General features: G+C 37.3%; 1 protein-coding gene across 11 annotated transcripts in view; it reads left to right on the top strand.

Moving 5' to 3' along the window:
* Positions 1-539: 539 nt before the first annotated feature.
* PTPN4 (protein tyrosine phosphatase non-receptor type 4) overlaps positions 540-10999 on the top strand; it is a 201600-nt gene continuing 191140 nt past the window's right edge. For 8 of the 11 annotated variants that reach the window (XR_013762604.1, XM_079132171.1, XM_079132168.1 and 5 more), the window contains exon 1: positions 540-687. The gene's annotated coding sequence lies outside the window, so the exon portion shown is untranslated. Of the gene's footprint in view, positions 688-731; positions 928-10999 lie in introns of those variants that run through there. The other 3 variants (XM_079132163.1, XM_079132164.1, XM_079132165.1) reach the window with 3 other exon arrangements.

Genomic DNA, 10999 nt, shown 5'->3' with positions numbered 1-10999 from the left:
TCCTGGCTGCTGACTGGTCGCGCTTGCGCAGCCGCCATGTTCGGTTGCTATGCTGCGGCCTAGGAGACCGGGTGTGCTTGAGGGAGGAGGAGGAGACGGAGGAGGAGGAGGAGGAGGAGGAAGAAGAGGAGGCGGAGAAGGAGGGGGGTGACTGAGCGCCTCTTGCACTCTCACACACAAACGCTGCCCAGCATTGCCCGCCGGCTCACGGCGTGTTGCGCGCTTTTCCGCTCCTCGCGGCCCCCCCACCCCCACATTGTTCTCTCAGGACTCCTGGGTCCCCAGGGGCTGAAACTGGGCCTGAGCTGGGGCGGTAAGAGATTTGGCCTTGGCCGAAGGGTCAGAGACTTTTGGGGCCAGGCCCCCCGCCCCATATTCCCTCCCCCACGTCGCTTTTTGGGGGTGTGGATTATCTCATCCCCGCAGGGAGGTGGGAGAGGGCGCCGGCTGCCCGTCTCCCTGCCGCTTCCCGGGCGGCGCTGGCCCGCGGCAGCCCCGCAGCATGAGGTGGTGCTGGCGGCTCCGGGCCGTGGCGCGGCCGCTGCGGCGGCTGCTGCTCTGGGAGCGCTGAGGGAGCCCCCCGGAGCGGCGCCGCAGAGGCGCTTCTCCCGGTTCGCCCGGGCCTCGAGTTTTTTTTTTTTTTTTTTTTTTTTTCTCCAGCCGAGAGGACGCGGCTGTGATACGAAGGTAAGAGGTTCTTGGGTCCCCGCCGGCCCCTTGGCCCTGCACGTTGTATGTATTACCTGGGGCGTTTGTAGCTCGTGGAGGTGCCACCTAGGGCAAGACAGAGAGGTACAGGGTTGATTTAAAAGGAAGAAAATGAGGACGCTTCTTTTTTCCCTTTTTCTTGGGACCTTTGCTCTTGGAGCTCCCAACGTTGTAGTTGAACTCTGTTATGGGTGAACGAAGGAGCGAGGGATGGAATAGGTAAGAAGATGGAATGTTTCACGGTACCTAAACTCTATGTAAGACCTTAGAATCTTTATAGAGTTTTCCATTATTAGTAGCATTCTTGCTGGATTTTTAAAAATTGGCTCATGAGCACTTCTTGCTTGCTACATGAGCACACTATCTCTACTATTGAAATTTTAAGCTTCCGATGCTTCTACTAGTATATGCTTATATATAGAAATCTGTAGTTGGGCCAAAAAAGTTGAGATGCAGCTTAGATGAACCCATGCATTTCCCAGGGTTTCCTTAAAATGGAGCAATTTACAGTTGCACAGATGTATATAAGGATATTTCTGCGAAACTTAGAATGGGAGAGAGACCGTGTCTGGGCTTGCATCATAGAGTGACATCAGTATGCCCAAGGACGATTTGTAGGATTTTTGAAAGCTTTGTTCTAAGAGGACCTGTCATATCTGCAATAAACCAGCTACTTTTCGAATAGGAAATTTAAGTAATATTAAGTTTTTGTGACGAAATCTTTGGCCCAATTGAAACAGCACAGTAAAACATTTAAAACGTTATCTATGGAGGAAAAAAAAGCCAGTGTATCCGACTTGTAATAGACAATTTGAGTAGAAAGAAGAGTGAAACAGTGAAAGCCATGGCATTTTAAAATCCTGGCTTTCTGAAGCCTAATGTGCCAGAGGGGGGAAATTATTTTTTAAGGGGGGAGGGGATGACCTTAAAATAAATGATTATTCAGAGCTTAAAGTGTCCTTAATGGAATAGAGCTAGATACATTTATCTAGCTTGAATTTGATGACTGTAATTCAGCTTTCTTTTAAAGGAAAATAAAACTTGTGAAAGCAAAAGTTGTGTCTGGTACAGAACTCTTTTACAGACTCATAAGAGTTAAGTCAGTTTGTGGATACCATCATTTTTTGTCAGAATAAATATCTGCTCCACTTACCGTAATAGCTGTTTTTGTGTCTCTTTTAACATTTTTATGTCTCACATATCTTTGTTACATTTTGCATTTACACATGTGCATGGTTTTATAATATGATCTTGAGTGATTTGTAAGAGGAACTTGGTCTTTTTTGCATATAGTAATTGTGAATAGCTAATCTGTTTTAAACATTTGGCAAGGCATTTCGAGTACAGGAGACATCATTATTTTATAATTTTAAAAATGTTGAGTAGGTTGGTTTATTAAGTTAGGAAACCACAGATTCTTCAAAAAGCAGTAATAGATTAGGATGTAACTTTCTTGCCTGTTTTCTAAAATGTTAGTTTGGAGGGGCTGTGGATGGATTGTGTCAAATTTGTTTTTTTCTTATGTCCTCATTGAATATGTTTAAACTATCTCTAGTAACACTATTACTTTAAATTTATGACACCTGATTTCTAATTTAGGCTAGGCATAAAACCAGCATTGATTGAATGCACTTGCTAAAAATACTTTCTGGGTCGGATGTACTTAGAATGCAGCCTCAGGAAAATTCATTTGAACTAGTCTGTGACCAATGTACACTTCATTATTATTGAATGATGTTAAAAAATTACACAATTTCACAAAGTAAATTTCATCAGTTCAGGCGTAGGTGCCTTTCATTTTAATGTATACAGTGGAATAGTAATAAGTATATGTGGGATAATAATTTTTAAAACTTTTTTCAATTTTTTAAAATAAATGATCCCTGAAGACTGTTGTTAAACTCTGTAGTTTATATACTTTATATATTTTAGTTTTGTCTATTAAACATAATTGAGTTGTATAGTGACAGTATTTATGTGGGAATATTGTTATTTGTCTAGTATTTATTTATGATTTTGCACTTGAAAAGGGGTATGTTGATCATGTTTTTGAGTGAATTATCTTTAAGGAACAAAGAGACTACCAGATAATTTCACAGAGGCCTGATATTGAGAATAGTTTTTCCTCCCTCAGAGAGTTAATATGGTCACTTTTAAACAGCAGGAATACTTTTAAAAAATATGTAAGATTTTTAACTTGTTTGGTGGATGTTTAAAGGGCATGGTTAAAAGTTCTTGAATTCTTTGTTACTTATTAGGTATGTAAAAATCGCTGACCACACTAGGAATGAAGTCTGTATGATTTAATGTGGCTAAATATGAATTGTTACTCCTGAATAAAATTTGATTATTGGTAGAAAAGCACTGGTTACAGACTGAATTGAAATGTTGTTTTTCTGGGTTATTGTATGTTAAGAAGTTTTTTATAGGCTATAGTCCAGATATGTTAAACTTACTGGCTCACTAGAATAAGCTGTGAAGCCTTGAAGATTGGCTTCGCATTCTGGAAATCCTTGTATTGTTTGCCAGGAAAGTACTGTAGGAGTAAGGTATTGTTATATCCTCATTTACTATTCAATTAGTACAGATGGTGAGAAGGGGTGAGAAGGACTGTAATGTATTGAAGCACTGTAGTATATTTATTGGTGTGGAAGTCAGTTGTTTAGGAACAGCATAATTTATTTTACATTATATTATTTCATAAGAAGTCAGTATAGTCAAATATAAAATGGAATAGGGGAAAAGAGGAGCGAAAATTTGTCACACTGTGTTTATTAGAGGTATTTTTCCCTCACATTAATTCTTTATTTCATTATTCCCAAGTAGAAACACTGGAAGAAAAGTGCAGATTTTCATACTATGGACTATCTTGAGGGGAAGATATTAATTTGGGTGGGTTATTGTGTTTATATCTTTTAACAAGGAGATTATATAGAGTAGTAGGGAAAAAAAAAAAGACTCCAGAAGGGAAGAGTAAAATAGTATTTATCATCTGTTAAGTGTCAGACAGTGTGTAAGGGGTATTTTATGTTATTCCAGTTAATCATCAAGTACAGTTTGCAAGGTAAATATTATTAATCCCTGCCCTTCCCTGCTCCCAGAAATAGAAGCTAAGAGAAATTAAGTAACTTGTTCAGAGTCATACTTCTAGTAAATGGAATTCAAACCACATTTGTCTTAATCTAAAGCTTATTCTTTAGATCAGGGCTGTCCAATTAAATTTTCTGCAGTGTGGAAATGTTCTTCCCTCATGCCCCAACTTTAATGAGGTATAATTGACAAATATGATAAAATGTTCTTTTTTTGCACTGTTACATATGGCAGCCATTGATCATGTGTGGCTGTCAAGCACTTGAAATGTGAATAGTGTGTGTGAGAAACTGAATTTAAAATTGTATTTAGTTTTAATCATTTTAAGTTTAAAATGTGACGCACAGTTACTAGCCATATCTGGTCGTGAATGTGATGTGTTAGACAACACTGCCTTAGATCTTGCTTCCTAGGAAATCTGAGTTCTACTATGTAATCTTGCACAAGTTTGTTTATGACATTAGGCAAGTTATTTTGTTTTAGAGTTTCCATTTAACCTATTGTGAAAATGGTGGGATTGCCATTAAAAGATTATTTCCAAGGTCCCTTCTTGCTCTAAAATTCAGTAATTTTTATTAAAATGTTCAGTGGCTCTTAATACCATTATTCACAGACATCTGAAAGTCTCCCCTCTGCATTGTGCTCATCCTTCATATAAGAATTTTTATTCAGTCATTTTCTCTTTTTTAAAAAAATTTTTTGAAGTTGTAGATGGACAGTTGCATTTTTTTGTTTATTTTTAATGTGGTGCTAACGATTGAACCCAGTGCTTACACATGTTGGGCAAGTGCTCTGCCTCTGAGTTACAGCCCCAGTCCTTTCTATCATTTTCTTTTTGGGAATATGTATAAAGCACACAGAAAGAATAATGGATACACATACACACATGCACAAAATAGTTGAAATTATGGGGTAACCCAAGGCAGTACTATATGTTGAAACAAAGCTTGAATCTTTAAAGATCATATTTCAGCAAACCACCTTCCCATTTAAGAATATATAGACTTCCCTGATGCTCATCAAATTCGTTCTGAATTTATCTGCTGGGCCTTGAAGATTTTCCCCAGTTTCATCTCACTAATACTATTTCTCATTTGTATTTTAAAAAAGAAAACATTCTTGTTTATCCCACCACCCTTGTTTCCTCAGTTTAAATATCCCCTCAGTCCAATCTGCCTCCTTTAAGTTGTTCTCAGAATTCACCTTTACTGGAAATTGATGCTTAATCCAGTCATAAAGATCAGGCTTTGAGTGCTGGTAACACCAGGGGTTAATATGCTAGCCCAGATATAGTTTAGTATATCTTCCTACAGTTTTTCTTAAGTTTTTATGTTACCTACTAAATTTAAGAAAATTAGAAACGAGGCTTGCTTATTTTGTGTTGCTTTATGAGTTTAGTTCATTATTCGGTAATTCCCTTTTTAAAAGTTACTGATTTTAAAAAATGATCAATACTGTAACATTTATTAATAATCACCATTGTAGTATTTTTATTCCTTCTAGACAGTTGTCCATACTTATATATGTTATATATAGAGAGATGTGTAATATATAGATATATCATGTATAGCTGTATATTTTTCCTGGAAAGTTGTGTGGTCAAGATATAATTTTAAGTCTTTATTGTCTAGCAGAGGTCTTACAATGTAGGGAAAAGATCGCAGACTGGGTATCAGATCTGGTTTGGAATCTAGTATCACAAACCTTGGGCATCTCAGAGAAAACATTCAACCTTTGACCTAATTTTGTATTTACATACATGTGTATATAGCACAGTGAATCCCAACATCAAGTATGCCCATAAGGCACTGAAAAAAAAAAACCAAAAAACTATAAGTTGCATAAAGATAAGTAGGATAGAGGGAGAAGCAGGGGGAGGAGGGAAAGGCAGAGAGGGTAGTGCTAGGGACTGAATTAGAGCAAATTGTATTCCATACTTTTGTGATGTGTCAAAATGTATCCTAATGTTTTATGTAACAATGAAGAATCAATTAAAAAGAAAAACCTCGGGCAAATTATGTAACATCTGAACCACTTGGTGTTTTATTGTGGAGATTAAGATTATATATATAAACCATCTAGCACTGTATTTAAATAGATGATCATTAAATGGTATTTTTTCCATTTTCCCTTTTCCATGTTCATGAATATAATTTATTTATGTGTTGAAATTTTTTTAGTTGTAGAGGGACACAATACCTTTATTTTATTTATTCGTTTTATATGGTGCTGAGGATCGAACCCAGTGCCTCACGTGTCGGCAAGCACTCTGCCACTGAGCCATGATCCCAGCCCTGAATATAATTTAAATGTTTGCTTAAACTCAGTCAATATCCCATAACTTACTTATTCATTTGTCTCTTGTTAAGCTTTTTAAAAATTTCCTCAGTCTTTAAACTGCAGGGCTGGGATAATGGCCCAGGGTTATGCCAGATCTGTATCTTACCAAAGTACCTTCAATGGGTAGTCTTGTTTTGGAAAAGATGCTAATTTGATTGTATAGTTTTGCTTTGTTGTCTCAATTAATGGTTTTTTTTTTTTAATTTTGGATTTATTGGGAAATGATGTGAGCATTTCTTTACTGGTTAATTAAATATTAAATGTCTATTAGAGTGGGAGTAATGGTATAAAGGTAAATCAGGCATGATTCTTGTCCTTGATCTCAAATTCTCTAGTGGTAACACATGTCAACAAACACAATTCAGAGTGTACAGCGTAATAGGATCTGGGGGGAAATGAGAACTGGTATTTGGATATGGTCATGAAGCATGAGTTGGAATTGATCTGGGTAGAGAGAACAGCATGTACAAAAAGTCAAAAGTATGAAAGGGTACGTAGTGTGTTTGAAGAAATGCAAGTTGCCTCGTATATGTCCATCTCTTCATGGGTGTGGTATCTGCTCCTGTGTGTGAATCTGTGTGTGCATGTTTGTTGACTGTTGAGGGAGACAAGCCTAGTGAGGATTCTTATGTTTGGTAATGAATGCGATCATATTAAGACCTTTAAAATAGAGCTTCTTGTTGGGCACATTGGAGCCTTAATGATGGTTTCTTTTTGGCTTCACATAGTCGTCTTGGTTTATCCCATTGTACTAAAAAATTATTTTATTTTGGTGCCAAGTTGGGAAAAGGATTGTGAAAAACAGTGTTGGAGAGTTTACCCATTCACCCTTGCCAGCCCCACTGTAAGCAAAATAAAATGAATACCAGGTTCTGAAGTAAGCATAAAGAAGTCAAGTCAAAGTCTCCCTCTTCCTCCCCTTTCTTCCTGCCTTCTACCCACCCCTCAGTATTTACTTCTTCATTGTTTGGTGGGGAGGGAGGGAGAACTTTTTGATGCACCTACATGGGAAATTAGCATTAACAGTTAGGATGTTTGAATAAGGGAATAAGATTAAATGTAGGTTTTGAAAGGTAACTCCTGATTTCTAGGTAATGATACAAGGATGTAAGGATGGTGCAAGGATATTAGAACTGGAGTAGGGAGACAAGTAGGGATGCTGTTACAGTGCCAAGTGAGGGATAATAAGACTAGAAATGGGGAAATAAAAGTAAGGATGTGAGATTAGAACTGAAAACTGATTAGGTAGTTTCATTAGAGCTGAGAGTCCATTTGGATATGGGGGAAGTAGGCAAAAAGTTGAAAATAATGATAAGATTTGTTGTTTGGCCACTTTTCTCCTTTGAGAAGGCCAAATAATTTTTCTTGAGCCACCTTCATGTACCAGGTATTTTGCTAGATACCAAGGTTGTTATGAGTTTTTATTGAATTTTTAAAAGTTAACATTTTGGAATTTAAACCTATTAAATGTCTAAAGGAAAGTAGTTAGAGCTCCTGAACTGTTTAGTTCATTTGCCCATTTAACAATTTTTTAACAATGTATATACTGTTTTTATGTACCCAAGATGAGCCTGGAAAATTTTGTTGTGCCTAACTTATTGTAGCAGGCTTAGTAAAGACTTCCTTTCTACGTTTCCAGGGGTAACCTTGGCATATCTTTCTGCTAAGTCTAGTTGGATTCTTTTTTTTTTTTTTTTTCCCCACATTTTTTTATTGGTGCATTATAGTTGTGCATAATGATGAGATTTGTTGTTACATATTGGTACGAGTGCACCAGATAACAATATTATTTGACCAGTATTACTCTTCAGCACTTTCCCCTTCCCTCCCCTCTTTCTGCCCCAGTTCCTTTCCTCTACTGATCTATCTCCCTTTGATTTTCATGAGATCCCTGCCCATCACCCCCACTCCCTACATTTCTTTTCCTTTTTCCTCTCTAGCTTCCACATATGAGAGAAAAAAATACCACCCTTGACCTTCTGAGTTTGGCTTATTTTGCTTCACATAATGGTCTTAAGTTCTATCCCATTTTCCTGCAAGTGGCATAATTTCCTTTTTTTTTATGGCTGAGTAAAACTCCATTGTGTATATGTACCACATTTTCTTTATCCATTCATTCGTTGATGGGCACCTAGGCTGATTTCATAGTTTGGTTATTGTGAACTATGCTGCTGTAAATATGGGTATATGCTTGTATCACTGTAGTATGATGACTTTAATTCTTTAGGATAAATACTGAGGAGTGGATAGCTGGATCATATGGTGGTTCCGTGCCTAGTCTTTTGAGGAAACTCCATACAGATTTCAATAGTGGTTGTACTAATTTACATTCCCACCAACAGTATAAAGGTGTTCCTTTCCTCCACATCTTCTCCAGCATTTATTTATTTATTATTATTATTATTATTATTATTTTTTTTGTTGTTACTAGGAATTGAACTCAGGGGCACTTAACTACTGAGCCACAGCCTCAGCCCCCAAGCTGCTGGAATTATAGATGTGCACCACCACGCCTGTCAATTATTTGTATTCTTGATGACTGCCTTTCTGAGTGGTGTGAGATGAAATCTCAGGGTAGTTTTGATTTGTATTTCCCTAATTGCCAATGATAGTGAGCTTTTTTAAATATGTTTGTTGTACATTTGTATTTCTTCTTTTGACAACTGTTATTTAGTTCATTTACCCATTTATTAATTGGGTTTTTTTTTTTTTTTAGTTCTTTATATATTCTAGATATTAGCCCTCTTTTAGAAGAGTAAACAGAGTATTCTTTTAGAAGAGTAGATTTTCTCCCATTTTTTAGGTTCTCTAGTCATATTCTTAATTGGTAATCCTCACTATTCCTTTGCTGTACAGAGTTTTTAAATTCGATGCCTTTCCATTTATTACCTCTTGGCATTATTTCTGAGCTTTAGGGGTCCTATTGAGAAAGTCCTTATACCTATGTGTTGGAGTGTTGACTCTGTTTTCTTCTTGGAGTTGTATAGTTTCTGGTCTAATTCCTAGATCTTTGATCCATTTCGAGTTGATTTTTGTGCAGGGTGAGAGATAAGGGTTTAGTTTCATTCCTCTATATATGATAACCTGTTTGTTTTCCTTGCACCATTTGTTAAAAAGACTGTCTTTTCTCCAGTGTATGTTTTTGGCACATTTGTCAAGGATCAGTGACTATAGATGTGTGGGTTTGTCTCTCTGTCTTCTATTCTGTACCATTGGTCTGTGGCTCTTTTTATGCCAGTACCATGCAGGTTTTGTTACTATAACTCTGTGGTATAATTTGAAGTCAGGTATTATAATGTCTCTAGTATGCTCTTTTTGGCTTAGAATTGCTTTGGCTATTCTGGGTATTTTATTCCTCCAGATTTTAGGACTTTTTTCTAGTTCTATGAAGAATGTCATTGGTGTTTCAGTGGGGTCTGATTGTTCTTATGTTTCAGTGAAACTACCCAATCATCTCATTGCTGGTCCTTCATTTTTATCCCAATTTCCTCATTTCAGGGGAGTGCGCTATTGATAATCCATTAGATTCTTTCTCAACCATTTGAGAACAAGTTGTAGACACGTTGCTTATCATCCCTAAATATTCTACTTATATTTACCAAAATATGAACAGTCTTTTTAAGTATCAAATCAGGAAATTAACATCAATAAAAGACTAACTCCAGTTTTCCTAGCTATCCCAATAGTATTTCTTTTTTGTCCAGAATCCAATTTAGGATCACTCATTGCATTTAATTAGGTCTCTTTAGTCTTCTTTAGTTTGTGTTCTATATCTTCGTGTGTGTGTGCGCGCGCTTGCTGGGAATTAAACCCAGGACCTCAGCATGCCAGGCAAACACTCTACCACTGAGTCACATCTTCAGTCCTTGTCTTTAGTGTAGAACACTTCCTTATTTTTCCTGTCTTTTATGATCTTGGTAGTTTTTAACAGTGCAGTCCTCTGTAACGTGTCCCTCTGTACAGGGGTTATTCTCTCATAGATGGAGTGCATTGTTTGCCAGAATACCACAGAAATGATGGTGTGGGTTTTTTTTTTTTTTTTTGGGTGGTACTGGGAATTGAACCCAGGGGTACTGTATTACTGAGCTACATTCCTGGCCCATTATTAATTTAATTTTTTTTTTTTTTTTTTTGTGGTGCTGGGGATTGAATCCAGGGTCTTGTGCTTGCGAGGCAAACACTCTACCAATTGAGCTATATCCCCAACCCCACATTTTTTAACATTTGAGACAGGGTCTTGCAAAGTTGACAGGCTGATGCGGAACTTGCAGTCTCCTGCCTCAGCCTCCCAAATCTCTGGGATTATAGGCATATACCAGGATGACTGGTTGATGATGTGCTGTTCTTAGTGCATCACTAGAAGACACAGTGTTCTCCAACCATGGGTGGTGTTTAACCTTAAACACCTTATAAGTTCATCACTGGATTACTCTACTGCGAAGTCATCATTTTTCCTTTTTTCTTTTTGTGATATTGGGGTTCCAACCCAAGGCCTTAAGCTAGACCCACTAAGCTACATTCCCAGTTCCCATTTTTCTTTTTGTAATTGAAAACTTGTAGTTGGGAAGATATCCAAGACTCTGCCAGTGTTTCTTATCAGACCTCTGCGTACCATCATTTGGATCCTCTGGTGACTCCTGTCAGAATCTTAGCCCACCATTGTGAAGACTGCCATTTACTTTTGTTGGTATTTTACTGAAAGAAGATTTTTCTCCTTTTCAAGACATTTAAAAATTTTTATTCATTTGTTTCAGTATATACTTATTGAATTTTGTTCCTATTTGGTGATTCTTATTAGTTACTGGAATTTTTAGTTTTATTCTGATGCTCAGCTTGTCCTAGATTTTGCTAGGGAGCCCTC

This window comes from Sciurus vulgaris, assembly GCF_902686455.1.
Source record: "Sciurus vulgaris genome assembly, chromosome: 3".
Taxonomy (NCBI): domain Eukaryota; kingdom Metazoa; phylum Chordata; class Mammalia; order Rodentia; family Sciuridae; genus Sciurus; species Sciurus vulgaris.
Note: the sequence above shows the minus strand (reverse complement) of the source record. Positions and strands in the feature narration are given on the sequence as shown.